Here is a 16363-nt window from a genome sequence, read left to right as displayed (position 1 = left end):
CTAAGAAAAGTTCATATTCCTTTTGAATGTCTATAAAAATGTTAACGTGGTATTCACACACGTTATCGTAATCATTGTGATAACGGATGCGCTGTTAACAGGACCTTTAATATGAAAATTAGGCGTAATTGATGTGTAGGGTATTTTTATTGGTTTAGAGATCGACTGTTCAGTTTAGAACAAAGAATGGTTATTCCTATTTTATCGCAATATTGTAGACTTTGTTCGTAGTAATGCATATATAGTTTGCTGTTATACATCAAACAACCAATAACCAATCAACACAACCTCTAGGTAAGGTTTAATTCAAATAAGAAGATGTTGTATGAGTGCCAATGAGACAACTCTCTATCTAAGTCACAATGTATAAAAACTTCACAATTATAGGTCAAAGAACGGCCTTCAACACAGAGCCATCGCTCACACCGAACAGCAAGCTATAATGGGCCTCAAAATGACTAGTGTAAAACAATTCAAACAGGAAAACCAACGGTCTAATCTATATAAAAAACGAGAAACACTTATGAACCACACCAACAAACGACAACTACTGAACATCAGGCTCCTGACTTAGGAAAAGTGCATACAAATGCAGCGGGTTTAAACGTTTTAAAAGGCGCCATCCTTCACCATAACCTGAGATAGTAGTGTAACACTACAACATAAAAAAAAAGACACACTATTAAATATCAATTAAAATGGCTTAACTCGATCAAAAAGACATATAAGTAAACATACACTGATCGAATAAGTTTGATCTATGACACAATATAAATACAATATTAATAACAAAAGATGTAGCAACAGTGTCAAAAAGACCACTCTAACCTGTGACAAATGGCGTTAAATAAAATAACAAACACAGGTAAATTTAAATATAATAATTTTGTTGTTAGGAGTACGGAGACATTTTTTACAAAATTAATATCTTTGTTGTTCACAGTACGAGTACAGAAGTGAAAATTTATCGTCATATTAAATACTTATCAGAGGTGGTACATATTAAAAATAGTGAGACGAGATATAACACAAAATAAGTAAACATTGAAATACAGAAATGCATTACAAATTGTGTCAACAGGTCAAATTAACACGAAAGTACGATTTGAGAGTACTGGCAGTTACTGAAAGCTAGTTGAATTTGTTCATTTACCATTAACTATATGCCAAACTCATCATTTAATTTATTGATCTAGCGGCATTTCAAATGTGGAAGGTCGTTGTTTTTAAATGTTGTATTTGCTACCTTTTCCCCATGATTGGACATTTTTAAGAGTAAGAACAAAGTAATGTCTTCTCGCAGTAAGAACAATGTGTCCTATAAGGGGTGACATGTCTTCTTGGCAGTACATCCAGGATAATCTCAGCAATGATCTTGAACCAAGGCACAATGTAAACACTATACCTGTATATTGAGCCGTAGGTTTAGAAATTTTGACATTTTTCCTAAGGGCAGAATCATGGTCGATGACAACGACCGACGAACATGAAAGGATTTTTTTATTATCTCCACCCCTTCATTGAGCGCGGGAGGTAATGAAAACTGAGTTATAATATAAACTTATCATTTTCCTATAAAAAAGCAAACCATTGAATGAGTAGATCTGGCTATCGGAGTGTTTTATAAAAAATTCTTTAACATGTTCAAATAGGAACACACGAATTTTCCGTATATGTATAAAACTAAACCGGAAAAATTGAAGAAATAAAACAATCCCAAAATCAGAATCACAGATCTAAGAACAAATTTACCAATATCAATCCAAAAATAATAAAAAAAATTCTGCAGTGTAACTATCAGATCCTGGACTCTTGTTATTTTTCATTCTCTTTAATGCAGCAGTTAATTCAGAAAAAAAACTAATATTTCCCTCCAATAACTGCTTTTCATCCTCGCTCAGCTTCGGTATATCATTATAAAAACTGGCCTGTGTTAAATCAACCCTTTTCAAACAATCTTGTTTTTTATAAAATTTCTCATAAAACCTCTGTCTGACTTAAGATTTCTTTTTGTTCATCCACTACAACCCCATTTTCTAAAGTAAGTTTTTGAATAGTGTTTATTTTTTGAAAAGTGTTTATTAATTATTAATGTAATTTCTAGTCTCTAGATTTCAAAAAAGTTGGTAGGTTTTTCTCCTTCATTCCACTGACTTCTTGACCTAATATATTGTCCCTGAACCTTCTTTTGTCTATACATATCTTTTTTATAAGATGCATATGAAATAGTTTTACCACGTATTTCTGTAAGTAATGTTTCGAAAAATAACTGGTCATCTATGGTAAATTCAATTTCAGAGTTGTCAATATTTTGTAAATTTTCATTTCTATATATCTTGACGGCATATTGTTCTTTTACTGTACTTAGGAGTTTTTTCATCTCTTTAACAAAGTCAGTATCATGAAGAAGGGAATTATTAAACTTCCAAAGGCCTCTGCCTTTTATAAATTCATTAATCTTGAAAGAAAAGATCACTGGTGAATGATCAGACCTGTAACTATTATCAATTTTAACATCACTAACAAAGTGAAAAATATTATCAGAAATAAAAAAAGTCTAAACGAGATTGTTTAAAGGGATTTTTTTTCTCCAAGTAAACCTTTTCATATTTGGGGTATAATTCGCTAAATGGATCAACTAGGTTAAAGTCTTCCATTATCTGTAATAATATTTCTCTAGACTTTGGGTTGTTGATATTAACATAATTATGAGTGTCAATATTGAAATTTTGAATTAGGTTAAAATCACCACAAAGAATACAAGACTGGTTATCAAATTCCTCGATAATGTCTGCCACCTTTTGATAAAAGCAAGGAGTGTCTATATTTGGCCTATAAATATTAACTAAGGTAATTCTTTGTTCTTCAATTGTAATATCCAATCTAAGAAGGTTTTCACCCTCATCTTTTTTAACTTTGTGAATTTGAAGATCAAAGTTTTCATTAAAAAAGATGGCCACACACCTCTGATTGGATGTAAATGAATTGAAAAGGCATTCTCACTTCCACTGATTTTTAATGTTTAATTCGTTTTGTTCTATACAATATGTGTCCTGAAGACAGTAGATATTAAAATTCTATGACTTCAAATAATTCAAAACATCTCTCCGTTTCTCCTTTGTATAAAGACCTTGACAATTATGAGAAATTATTTTAAGTATATCACCCTTCATACATGTGTTTAGCTGTATCAATATTTATAACTCTAATGATGAGTGAATATACATGACTATACCATGGTATTTGTGAAATCAAGGGACTTTGAGAATTCTCTTCCTTTAAAAGTGTATCTTTTTCAAGATCTGTGACACCTTAAGACACATTTGTAATGTACAATAAATGCATATATATGAAAACATAAAATTCAATAGCGAGACAGATTCCTACATTAAAATCAAATATTAAATCTGCACTCTGAGACATTCACTGTTGTTGTGTAGGATATTCACTATAACTGGTCTAGGGGAGATAACTCAGAAGAAATTTTAATTAAATACATTGGATTCAGATAGAAATTTAACTTGAGTAAATCCAACAGTGAATATCTGTATAATTCATGTTATGTACATACTTTGGAAGATGATTTTATTCATAAAATTATCATTTTACATTTAATGTCCTTACTATCATTCATTCCAATACACAAAGACATTTTTTCTATTCTATGTGGTTATGGCAAAGAAGAAAAGATCACACAAGAAGCACAACTATACAAAATGTCCATTGTTTTGTGCATTCAAATCTGATCAAGTCAGATTTGTCAATATATTTATCATAAGATATTGTCTGTCTAATACGTTCATTCTTATTCGAAAACAGTTTTTGTTAAATGAACTATATATAATCTAGATAAGCATTTATGTACAATATTTCAAGTCTGTCAGAGTTGTTCAATTTAGTAGATATTAGTAATTCTATGTTCGTTTTTCGTATACATGTATTAAAAACTCCCATGTTAAATTTACAAATTTATATGATCCTTTGTCGATTTAAGAAGGCAGAGATGTTTTATATTCATTAAATCTCAGATACGACCAAAGATCAATATTCTTTATGCGATGTAGCTAAATATATTAGATATATCTGAAAGTAAATATTTATTGTTTCAAAACGCAATGTGTACTTGAGAGACAATTGCAAAAATTTTTAAAGAACTCTGACTGACTTCAAATGTAGTATCACTCTTGACAAATAGCAATACTTTTGGCATCACACAGGTAAATCAAATTAATGCATGATCAACATATTATGAAAACTAACAAAACTATCTACCAATCGAACACAGACTGCACATCCTGAGTGCATGTATGCATATCATATTAATGAGTTAGTTTCAGCAGAAATTGTGCAAAACTGATTATAGTATGGTCACTTCAGTATAATGAACATGTACAATAAACACAAACAAGAAAAGATAATTTCAAACAAGCATCTCGTTCTGAAATTTAGAGTAAACATCACTTTAAAAGAGGTCTATAATTTTACATATTCAAACTTCAACTCATTTGTGACAATCTGTATCTGGCCACAGACCACAATTAAATTCCTCTATTAGTTCTTTATAACGTTTTGTTTCATTTAAAAAAAATGCACACAATCTTTTTGTCAAATATTTTGTGTGTGTAAAGTACAGTACTAGTCCAAACATATACCCAACATTCAGAAAGATTGCTCCCCAGTATCTTACAAATTTAGCCAATACACATCCATACCCCTATGGACAAGTCAAGAGATGTTCCGAAAACTATAAATATCACCTTTTTGCACCTGGCCTAATCACTCTTTCCATATCAAAATCAGTTAAAATACAACATCCAAAAGTTTATTTCACCTCTCTTCTTTCATTTCCACCCCAAACAAACTAAGAAATGAGTGAGGAAGGGAAAGAAAAAGAATTAAGAAAAAATACAATCTAATTAAAAGGAACTATATTCGTGGACAACTAAAAGCAGGGTCATTAATTGTGGTCTTCGGCCTATTAGGGGTCTAAAACTTGACCAATTCTAATAAAACTTGGCATGATTTAAGCTTAGTGTAGTATGAAACAGTTTACACAGTTTCAAAGCCATATGATACCAATTATAAAAAATGTGGCATTTTTTATATCTCAACTTTGGGTGCTGAATTGTGGCGTTGAATTAGAACAATTTCAACTATCAAATTTGGGCTTCTAAAAACCATAATATACCAAAACTTACACTTTTTAATGTCTCTATGTATAAGTTATTACCTATTAAAAGCAACAGATAGCATACTTCATGTTTCAGACTGATAAACAATGGCCAGAAGTTAATTTTATATGAGCCTGTGCCAAAAAATAGAGGTTTTCAAATGAAGTGAGGCCTTATATGAAATGTAATATTTTTCACTTACCACAATTTTCTGAAGTTGTTAAGTTATAAGAAAACATTTTACATGTTATAAATGTACTTTTAATGGAAATATAAGTTTCAAATAGCATAACACATGTGAATAAAATGGTCTTCAGCAATGTCAAGCTTAAAAAAACCTGTTATCAATTTAGGTCGTTCCCCACATTTGCATATTAAAAAGCATGTAAATGATATGGGAGATGGAGATATGCTTCTTTTTGCTCAATTCTTTGCTTAGATATGATAAAACATGGAGCCTGGATGTAACAAGACTGTCACTTTCAACTATATATGTAGACAGTATGGTCTGCTGCAAAGTTATTTACTGTACTTTTTAAAACCGGCATGAAATTTCAGCCTCAAAAGGCAAATATTTTAACCACTAGCTATCAAACAAAAGAAAATAAAGGTAGTCTGTGAAACAGACAAGGTCAAACAACCAGTAACAAGTGCTTTTGATACAGATTCAGTGAAATCTGCTAAAAGGAATTCAACTTGTATGTGCATAGAACCTCATTTTTCACTTGCTTCATACTGACTGTTAGACTAAGACCATTAAAGCAGCACATTTTGTACTCTTATTCTGATTTTATCTACTTTTTTTGTGTGTTCAGTGTTCAAAAATGAGTTAAACATCTACATTAGAAACCACAAACACAAATAGAAAATCAGAAAAACCTGTCAGAGAGAAAGTAAGCATGCTACTTTTGTAAAAATATTGAAACAACTGAAAAAGTTCAATTTTGGGGATGTAGGCTGAAATGACACTTTTTTACAAAATTTCTATCACATAAAAGTGGAAATCATTTATTCTCATGTAGTTTGACAAATTAATACCAATAGATCATTCAGGGAAGTTGTCAAAGTACAAATTCAATTTTTCATGAATTCACCTCTTAGGCCACAGACCACAATTAAATTCCTTTATTAGTTCTTTATAACGTTTTGTTTCATTAAAAAAAATGCACCGAATCTTTTTGTCAAATATTTTGTGTGTGTAAAGTACAGTACTAGTCCAAACATATATCCAACATTCAGAAAGATTGCTCCCCAGTATCTTACAAATTTAGCCAATACACATCCATACCCCTATGGACAAGTCAAGAGATGTTCCGAAAACTATACATATCACCTTTTTGCACCTAGCCTAATCACTCTTTCCATATCAAAATCAGTTAAAATACAACATCCAAAAGTTTATTTCACCTCTCTTTTTTCGTTTCCACCCCAAACAAACTAAGAAATAAGTGAGGAAGGGAAAGAAAAAGAATTAAGAAAAAATACAATCTAATTAAAAGGAACTATATTCGTGGACAACTAAAAGCAGGGTTATTGATTGTTGTCTTCAGCCTATTAGGGGTCTAAAACTTGACCAATTCTAATAAAACTTGGCATGATTTAAGCTTAGTGTATTATGAAACAGTTTACACGACGGGTGCCACATGTGGAGCAGGATCTGCCTACCCTTCCGGAGCACCTGAGATCACCTCCAGTTTTTGGTTGGGTTCGTGTTGCTAAGTCTTTAGTTTTCTATGTTGTGTCATCTGTACTATTATTTGTCTGTTTGTCTTTTTATTTTTGGCCATGGCGTTGTCAGTTTGTTTTCGATCTATGAGTTTGACTGTCCCTCTGGTATCTTTCGTCCCTCTTTTACAAAGTTTCAAAGCCATATAATACCAATTATAAATAATGTTGTATTTGTTATATCTGAACTTTGGGTGCTGAATTGTGGCGTTGAATTAGAACAATTTCAACTATTAAATTTGGGCTTCTAAAAACCATAATATACAAAAACATACACTTTTTAATATCTCTATGTATCAGTTATCACCTATTAAAAGCAACAGATAGCATACTTCATGTTTCAGACTTATAAAAAATGGCTAGAAGTTAATTTTATATGAGCCTGTGCCAAAAAATAGAGGTTTTCAAATGAAGTGAGGCCTTATATGAAATGTAATATTTTTCACTTACCACAATTTTCTGGAGTTGTTAATTTATAAAAAAACCTTTTACATGTTATAAATGTACTTTTAATGGAAATATAAGTTTCAAATAGCATAACACATGTGAATAAAATGGTCTTCAGCAATGTCAAGCTTAAAAAAACAGGTTGTCAATTTAGGTCGTTTCCCACATTTGCATATTAAAAAGCATGTAAATGATATGGGAGATGGAGATATGCTTCTTTTTGCTCAATTCTTTGCTTAGATGTGATAAAACATGGAGCCTGGATGTAACAAGACTGTCACTTTCAACTATATATGTAGACAGTATGGTCTGCTTCAAAGTTATTTACTGTACTTTTTAAAACCGGCATGAAATTTCAGCCTCAATATTTTAACCACTAGCTATCAAACAAAAGAAAATAAAGGTAGTCTGTGAAACAGACAAGGTCAAACAACCAGTAACAAGTGCTTTTGATACAGATTCAGTGAAATCTGCTAAAAGGAATTCAACTTGTATGTGCATTGAAACCTCATTTTTCACTTGCTTCATACTGACCGTTAGATTAAGACCATTAACATGATTAAAGCAGCACATTTTGTACTCTTATTCTGATTTTATCTACTTTTTTTTGTTTGTTCAGTGTTCAAAAATGAGTTAAACATCTACATTAGCTACCACAAACACAAATAGAAAATCAGAAAAGCCTGTCAGAGAGAAAGTAAGCATGCTACTTTCGTAAAAATATTGAAACAACTGAAAAAGTTCAATTTTGGGCATGTAGGCTGAAATATCACTTTTTTTACAAAATTTCTATCAAAAAAAGTGGAAATCATTTATTCTCATGTAGGTTGACAAATTAATACCAATAAATCATTCAGGGAAGTTGTCAAAGTACAAATTCAATATTTCATGAATTCACCTCTTAGGCCATAGACCACAATTAAATTCCTCTATTAGTTCTTTATAACGTTTTGTTTCATTTAAAAAAAATGCACCGAATCTTTCTGTCAACTATTTTGTGTGTGTAAAGTACAGTACTAGTCCAAATATACATCCAACATTCAGAAAGATTGCTCCCCAGTATCTTACAAATTTAGCCAATACACATCCATACCCCTATGGACAAGTCAAGAGATGTTCCGAAAACTATAAATATCACCTTTTTGCACCTGGCCTAATCACTTTTGCCATATCAAAATCAGTTAAAATACAACATCCAAAAGTTTATTTCACCTCTCTTCTTTTATTTTCTTCGAAGTTCCTTTATTAATAACGCACTTCGTGGTCATATTGTCTGTACAAACTACATCTGGTTTTTTTCCCAGAAATAACCCCATCTGACTACTGCTAGTACCACAGCCATTGTTTCTTTAATGTTGATATGGTAATTTTGCATTTCCGGAAAATCTACTGCCCAGTTAACGTAGAAATAATCTCCTTCATAATAGCCTGTGCCCTCTCCTGATGAACTGTCAGTCTGTAAGGAAGTTACTTTTTGTACATCTAAAAATTTTACAGATCCATTAAAATTACTCATAAAGTCAATTCACCAATCATTATCAGCAAAGAATCCCTTTGACAATAAAACTTTTGCATTTCTATTATTATTTGTAAGTACTAAATCATCGATTAATCTCCTAACAAACTTCCTCCCACTTTTTACCATTTGACATGCCCAATTAAGTTTTCCTCACAAAGATTGAAGGTGTTTAATACTTGCTCTCTAATGATCTTTGAATGACAACACCATTTGATTTAGAACTTGCTGTGTTTCAGCAAACATTGTAAGCGAGAGATTACGTGTATCAATGATAATTCCGAGGAATACTAATCTTTGAGACGGCCCTTCAACATTTGGCTAGCTGATGTTGAAACCTAACTCTCTGATGTGCGGATCAAGATAAACAAACCATAGACACATTTTGAATGATTATTTTCAATTACCAGGAAATCATCTAAGTACGCAATACAATTTACATTATTTTTTTGCATTATACAACACACAGATGAACTTAACATTTGAAATATTTTTGGACTCCTCGAGTGACCAAAAGGAAGATTTGCATCGTACATATAGGTAGGAGTGTTTTCTCCAGCGAATACCCATTGGAGCCCCGTTATATGTATGAATAGACAACTAATGACGCGCAATGACTTATCCAAGTCGCTAAAATACAATTTATCCTAAATAGACCTTCTGTCATTTTTTTTTAATCAATGTGTTTTACAAAATCCAGGGATTAAAAAAAAACAATATTGAAATTTTAACTTGTGTACAAAAATATGTTACTGCATACATTTCAACACTGTATATCGACAGAGTTATCGGTCCTGGATATGACTGATATACACCTACAATATTAGACCCCACCTATAAGATCAACTAGCCTTTTGTACCTTTCGATTATTTTTAGATTATTTTTAGATTATTTTAAGTTTAAACACTTCTAGAACTGATGAAGTCAGAGGCAATGCATTTAGATTTTATCGAGCATTCCCGTATAATTATAGATTAGTGACCATTATGATGGTTAAATGTCCCCGTTTTAAACGATAGCCGTTTTATTATTGTAAACCACTGACAGATGACCATTTATGGTTTATCGATTCATAAGGAGAGTAGAACTTTTGATCTTTTAAACACAACAGAGTTGGGATTTATAAAAAATAGGGTGTACATAAGTCAGTCCCTTTTTTAATGAACAGTGAAAGGTATTAAAATAGCACTTCTGTATGTTTATACAAAACAATCACTGTGGATATCCACCATGTGGAGGATTATTACACATAGCAATATGGTTATCCTTTGAAGGATTTAAAGATACAGAGGTAATGTAAGGTTGGGTATGAGTTGTACGAAGAACTCAGATCAAACTGCTGTAACTTTACCTTCAATTCAATACGGTTTACCTTTGATATATTGCACCAGTCCACTTATTGACATTAAAACCAATAACTATTGATAGCGATATATTTGGGATAACCAGTTGTGCAACAATAAAATGGATCAAATTATTTGTATGAATCTTGTCGATACGAAAAACCTACAAGGTTCTTCTGTTTGTTTTCCAAAGATAAAAAATGACTTAAATAGTTTCGTTGAAAAATCCAGGTGTATATCCGGCTTTTTGTAAATGACATAATTGTCCCTTGCGAATACAGAGGTATGTATGTTTTCTCTTCTTGTTTTTTTCTTCCGAAAAAGTCTAATGAATATTTAGAGTATGCAAAACTATAGAGTCTGAGAGATAATTTGAATTTGTGTTTGATAAAGAAATCATAGGTATTATTACCGCTAATACTTTGGTTTGACATGGTCTTTAATATCATTGTTGCTAAGGATAGAACATAATGAAAAGAGTTTACTCCAGCAAAATCTTTGATTTAAGAAGTTCAAATATTTGCAAACATTTGAAAATAACAAAAACTGTTGTAGTCAAAATAGAATAATAACGCAAGAGATCATGTGATATTGCTCAATATTGGTTACTAAATTGTATAAATTTAAATGGACCAAATTAAACAGAACATGCAATTGAACTGTTGTTTAAGGTAGTATATTTATCATGTTCTAATATCTCATCAGTCCAATTATAAAACATACAAAAAGGAGTGCCCATAAAAAGACTTGCATGAGTTCCGGTCCATCACAGAGTAATACTGAGTCGACATTCAATTATCTCCTGCTATACATTTAGCAATTGCCATGCAATTACATAGTCATGTCCAATTGTAGTTGTCAGAAAAATACAAAAACTGTCATAATGGCAGATTGGCATCACAGAATAAAAACTATCGGTTACAAGTTGACAAATTGAGATACTGTTATCAACCAACAAATGATGGTGACCGCAGAACTTGTAAGTGGTAAATTTAGTCGATCGCCCTATTATTCTATCCTGCGAAGTGCTTACATTAAAATTTTACCTCTCTCATGTAAAACACCGTAATCAGAAGAAGCTATAGCTATATAGTAATAGTTTTTTAATTCAATGCGTTTTGCAAAATCCTGACATAAAAAAAACCAATATGAAAATTTTAACTTTGTACAAATATATTTTATTGCATACATTTCAACATTGTATATCGACAGAGTTATCGGTCCTGGATATTACTGATATTCACCTACATCATAAGACCCCACCTTATAAGATCAAATAGCTTTTTAAAATTATTTTTAGATTATTTTAAGTTTAACACTTCTAGAGCTAATGAAGTCAGAGTTAATGCATTCTGGCGAACATTATATCTTTTGAATTTATCTAGCATTCCCATATCATAGATTAATGACCATTATGGTTAAATGTCCCCGTTTTAAACAAAACCTACAAGGTTCTTCTGGTTTTTTTTTCCAAAAATAAATAATGACTTAATTAGTTTTATCTGATTTGCAAAAGGGTTATAATCAGAAAAATTATGTACATTCCCAAGTAATAAATAATATAGTCGTGCTTTAAAATGTATATTCGAATAGTAGCTGTAAATATACACTTTCAACTGGCTTCTTCTATTCACAGTCAATTATTTCAATTCAAAAGCAAACATGAAATTCAGCAACAATCTGTTGGTGACCCGGCAGTCAGCGTTCTTAGGTTCACATATTGCTTTTCTTTTTTTAAAGAAAGCAACTTGTTTTGTCAATTGGCCGTGTTCATGTAATCTGGATGCCGCGTCTGCAATTACATTATTTCGTCCACTTATAAATTTTGCCTTTATATCAAAGTTATACACGACTGACACCAAAATAGTAATCTTAGATATACCATCAAACATTTATTCTTCGAAGTTCCTTTATTAATAACGCACTTTGTGGTCATATTGTCTACAAACTACATCTGTTTTATTTTCCCACAAATGACCCCATCTGACCACTGATAGTACCACAGCCATTGTTTCTTTAATGTTGATATGGTAATTTTGCATTTCCGGGAAATCTACTGCCCAGTTAACGTAGAAATAATATCCTTCATAATAAATAGCCTGCGCCCCCTCCTGATGAACTGTCAGTCTGTAAAGAAGTTACTTTTTATACATCTAAAAATTTTACAGATCCATTAAAATTACTCATAAAGTCAATCCACCAATCATTATCAGCAAAGAATTCCTTTGACAATAAAACTTTTGCATTTCTATTATTATTTGTAAGTACTAAATCATCGATTAATCTCCTAACAAACTTCCTCCCACTTTTTACCATTTGACATGCCCAATTAAGTTTTCCACACAAATATTGCAGGTGTTTAATACTTGCTCCCTTATGATCTTTGAATGATAACACCATTTGAATTAGAACTTGCTGTGTTTCAGCAGGCATTGTAAGCAAGAGATTACGTGTATCAATGATAATTCCCAGGAATACTAATCTTTGAGACGGCCCTTCAACATTTGGCTAGCTGATGTTGAAACCTAACTCTCTTATTGTGCGGATCAAGATAAACAAACCATAGACACATTTTGAATGATTATTTTCAATTACTAGGAAATCATCTAAGTACGCAATACAATTTACATTATTTTTTTGCATTATACAACACACAGATGAACTTAATATTTGAAATATTTTTGGACTCCTCGAGTGACCAAAAGGAAGATTTGCATCGTACATATAGGTAGGAGTGTTTTCTCCAGCGAATACCCATTGGAGCCCCGTTATGTATATGAATAGACAACTAATGATGCGCAATGACTTATCCAAGTCGCTAAAATACAATTTATCCTAAATAGACCTCTGTCATTTTTTTTTAATCAATGCGTTTTACAAAATCCAGGGATTAAAAAAAAACAATATTGAAATTTAAACTTGTGCACAAAAATATGTTATTGCATACATTTCAACATTGTATATCGACAGAGTTATCGGTCCTGGATATGACTGATATACACCTACAATATTAGACCCCACCTATAAGATCAACTAGCCTCTTGTACCTCTCGATTATTTTTAGATTATTTTAAGTTTAAACACTTCTAGAACTGATGAATTCAGAGTAAATGCATTTAGATTTTATCGAGCATTCCCATATAATTATCGATTAGTGACCATTATGATGGTTAAATGTCCCCGTTTTAAACGATAGCCGTTTTATTATTGTAAACCACTGACAGATGACCATTTATGGTTTATCGATTCATAAGGAGAGTAAAACTTTTTATCTTTTAAACACAACAGAGTTGGGATTTATAAAAAATAGGGTGTACATAAGCCAGTCCCTTTTTGAATGAACAGTACAAGGTATTAAAATAGCACTTCTGTATGTGTATACAAAACAATCACTGTGGATATCCACCATGTGGAGGATTATTACACATAGCAATATGGTTATCCTTTGAAGGATTTAAAGATACAGAGGTAAGGTAAGGTTGGGTATGAGTTGTACGAAGAACTACACATCAAATTGCTGTAACCTTACCTTCAATTCAATACGGTTTACCTTTGATATATTGCACCATTCCACTTATTGACATTAAAACCAATAACTATTGATAGCGATATATTTGGGATAACCAGTTGTGCAACAATAAAATGGATCAAACTATTTGTATGAATCATGTTGATACGAAAAACCTACAAGGTTCTTTTGTTTGTTTTCCAAAGATAAATAATGACTTAAATAGTTTCGTTGAAAAATCCAGGTGTATTTCCGGCTTTTTGTAAATGACATGGTCTTTAATATCATTGTTGCTAAGGATAGAGAATAATGAAATGAATTTACTCCAGCAAAAATCTTTGATTTAAGAAGTTCAAATATTTGCAAACATTAAAAAATAACAAAATCTGTTGTAGTCAAAATAGAATAATAACGCAAGAGATCATGTGATATTGCTCAATATGGGTTACTAAATTGTATAAACTTAAATGCACCAAATTAAACAGAACATGCAATTGAACTGTTGTTTAAGGTAGTATATTTATCATGTTCTAATATCTCATCAGTCCAATTATAAAACATACAAAAAGGAGTGCCCATAAAAAGACTTGCATGAGCTCCGGTCCATCACAGAATAATACCGAGTCGACATACAATAATCTCCTGCTATACATTTAGCAATTGCCATGCGATTACATAGTCATGTCCAATTGTAAATGTCAGCAAAATACAAAAACTGTCATAATGGCAGATTGATATGAAGGATATTTGGCATCACAGAGTTAAAACTATCGGTTACAAGTTGACAAATTGAGATACTGTTATCAACTTATAAATGATGGTGACCGCAGAAATTGTAAGTTGTATATTTAGTCGATCGCCCTATTATCCTATCCTGCGAAGTGCTTACATTAAGATTTTACCTCTCTCATGTAAAACACCGTAATCAGAAGAAGCTATAGCTTTATAGTAATTATTTTTTTAATTCAATGCGTTTTGCAAAATCCAGGCATAAAAAAAAACCAATATGAAAATTTTAACTCGTGTACAAAAATTTGCATACATTTCAACATTGTATATCGACAGAGTTATCGGTCCTGGATATGACTGATATTCACCTACATCATAAGACCCTACCTATAAGATCAAATAGCCTTTTTAACCTTTAACATATTTTTTTAAATTATTTTTAGATTATTTTAAGTTTAACACTTCTAGAGCTAATTAAGTCAGAGTTAATGCATTCTGGCGAACATTATATCTTTAGATTTTATCTAGCATTCCCATATCATAGATTAATGACCATTATGGTTAATTGTCCCCGTTTTAAACAAAACCTACAAGGTTCTTCTTGTGACTTAATTAGTTTCGTTGAAAAAAACAGGTGTATTTCCGGTTTTTTGTAAATGACATAATTGTCCCTTGCGAATACAGAGGGTGTCTTCAACCTATGCCAACATTTGAAAAATATATAGTCAACGGTTCATTCCTCCTATTCCCACTTTTTATAAATCAGGTAAGAAAAGTAAACATTCATGAGGAATAGGAAGATCACTTGTGCAAACAAAGGATTACACTGTATAAACATTGTTTATTCAACTTTAAAGGTGAAAGGTTATTTTTTATGTGTATGAATTCTGTTTTTAATTTGAACAAATATGAAAGGAATGGAAACAAACATAGTAAATTATCTTATTTCTTTTATAACACAAATTAAACAGTAGAGTCAAGCAAGCATTATAATATGAAATAAACAATACAAGTTAACAGCCCTAAAACAAATCACACATTGTAGCACACACATTAGAAATTCACTGTATATAAGTCTATCAAAGTTTATTAATCTATTCAACGTGAAGAAGGTGGGAGGCTGCATCACCAAACAGTACTGTTATGACTTTCTGGTAGCGGCGTCTAACCTTAAGCTCTTCTAATCTGTTGTTGATTTCGACAAACTGTCGTTTTTGGGCCACTCTCTTCCCACCAGCTGCATACTGGATCATGGTCAGGGCGTAGTTTCCTCATGTTTCAGTAGTTTTATGATTTTAAAGATGTTTGTATGTGGGTGCTTGAATGTTTCTTCCGCTGCTTTGCTAACCATTTAGATGATGTGTAGTCCGCAGTCCCTGTGTTTAGTAAAGGTTCCGTCAGTATTTTGTTACATAGCCTGTAAAGGGCGTGTAGTTGATGTTAGTATCAATCTGATCTATGTCGGCTAGGGCATTAAACCACACGTCTTCGACCTCAGCAGTAGGTACAAGTGGACGGACAACGGCACAGCGTACTAGTTGATGAATTTTGTTGTCTTTCTTGTATGACATATGAATCCCTGTTCCTTGTGCTGCATTTCGGTTGACGACTTCATAGTCCAGGAAGATAGTGGTATGCTGAAGTTGTAGTTGGTGTTGGTGACATACATCTGTGAGTAAAGTCAGGAACCTTGTGTATACTAGTTGGCTCTTGGCTGGAGGTAAACTGTGTACCAGTGGATACAGTGCACCGTCAACCATTGCGTGAAATGTATAAAGTTTGAAAAATAGGCTTAGACAGGAGTAAAATGTACCTTTACCATACTAGTATATGATATCTGATGCTGCTAATGTGTTAGATTCTTTTGAGTACTGAAGATTAACACATACCCAACTGTGTTGTCATCTGTCAGTAAGAATGGGT

The 16363-nt window shown here is 32.0% G+C and overlaps 1 protein-coding gene and 1 long non-coding RNA gene across 3 annotated transcripts in view; one reads left to right on the top strand and one right to left on the bottom strand.

The window, feature by feature from the left end:
* LOC127725386 (perlucin-like protein) overlaps positions 1-16363 on the bottom strand; it is a 196721-nt gene that overhangs the window by 71138 nt on the left and 109220 nt on the right. The gene's annotated exons all lie outside the window — the stretch shown is intronic.
* Positions 10439-16363, top strand: part of LOC127725390 (uncharacterized) — a 75490-nt gene continuing 69565 nt past the window's right edge. The window contains exon 1 of the long non-coding RNA XR_007992981.1: positions 10439-10486. This is a non-coding gene — a long non-coding RNA (uncharacterized LOC127725390). The remainder of the gene's footprint in view (positions 10487-16363) is intronic.

This window comes from Mytilus californianus, unplaced genomic scaffold (genome assembly GCF_021869535.1).
Source record: "Mytilus californianus isolate M0D057914Y unplaced genomic scaffold, xbMytCali1.0.p SCAF_15, whole genome shotgun sequence".
NCBI lineage: Eukaryota > Metazoa > Mollusca > Bivalvia > Mytilida > Mytilidae > Mytilus > Mytilus californianus.
Note: the sequence above shows the minus strand (reverse complement) of the source record. Positions and strands in the feature narration are given on the sequence as shown.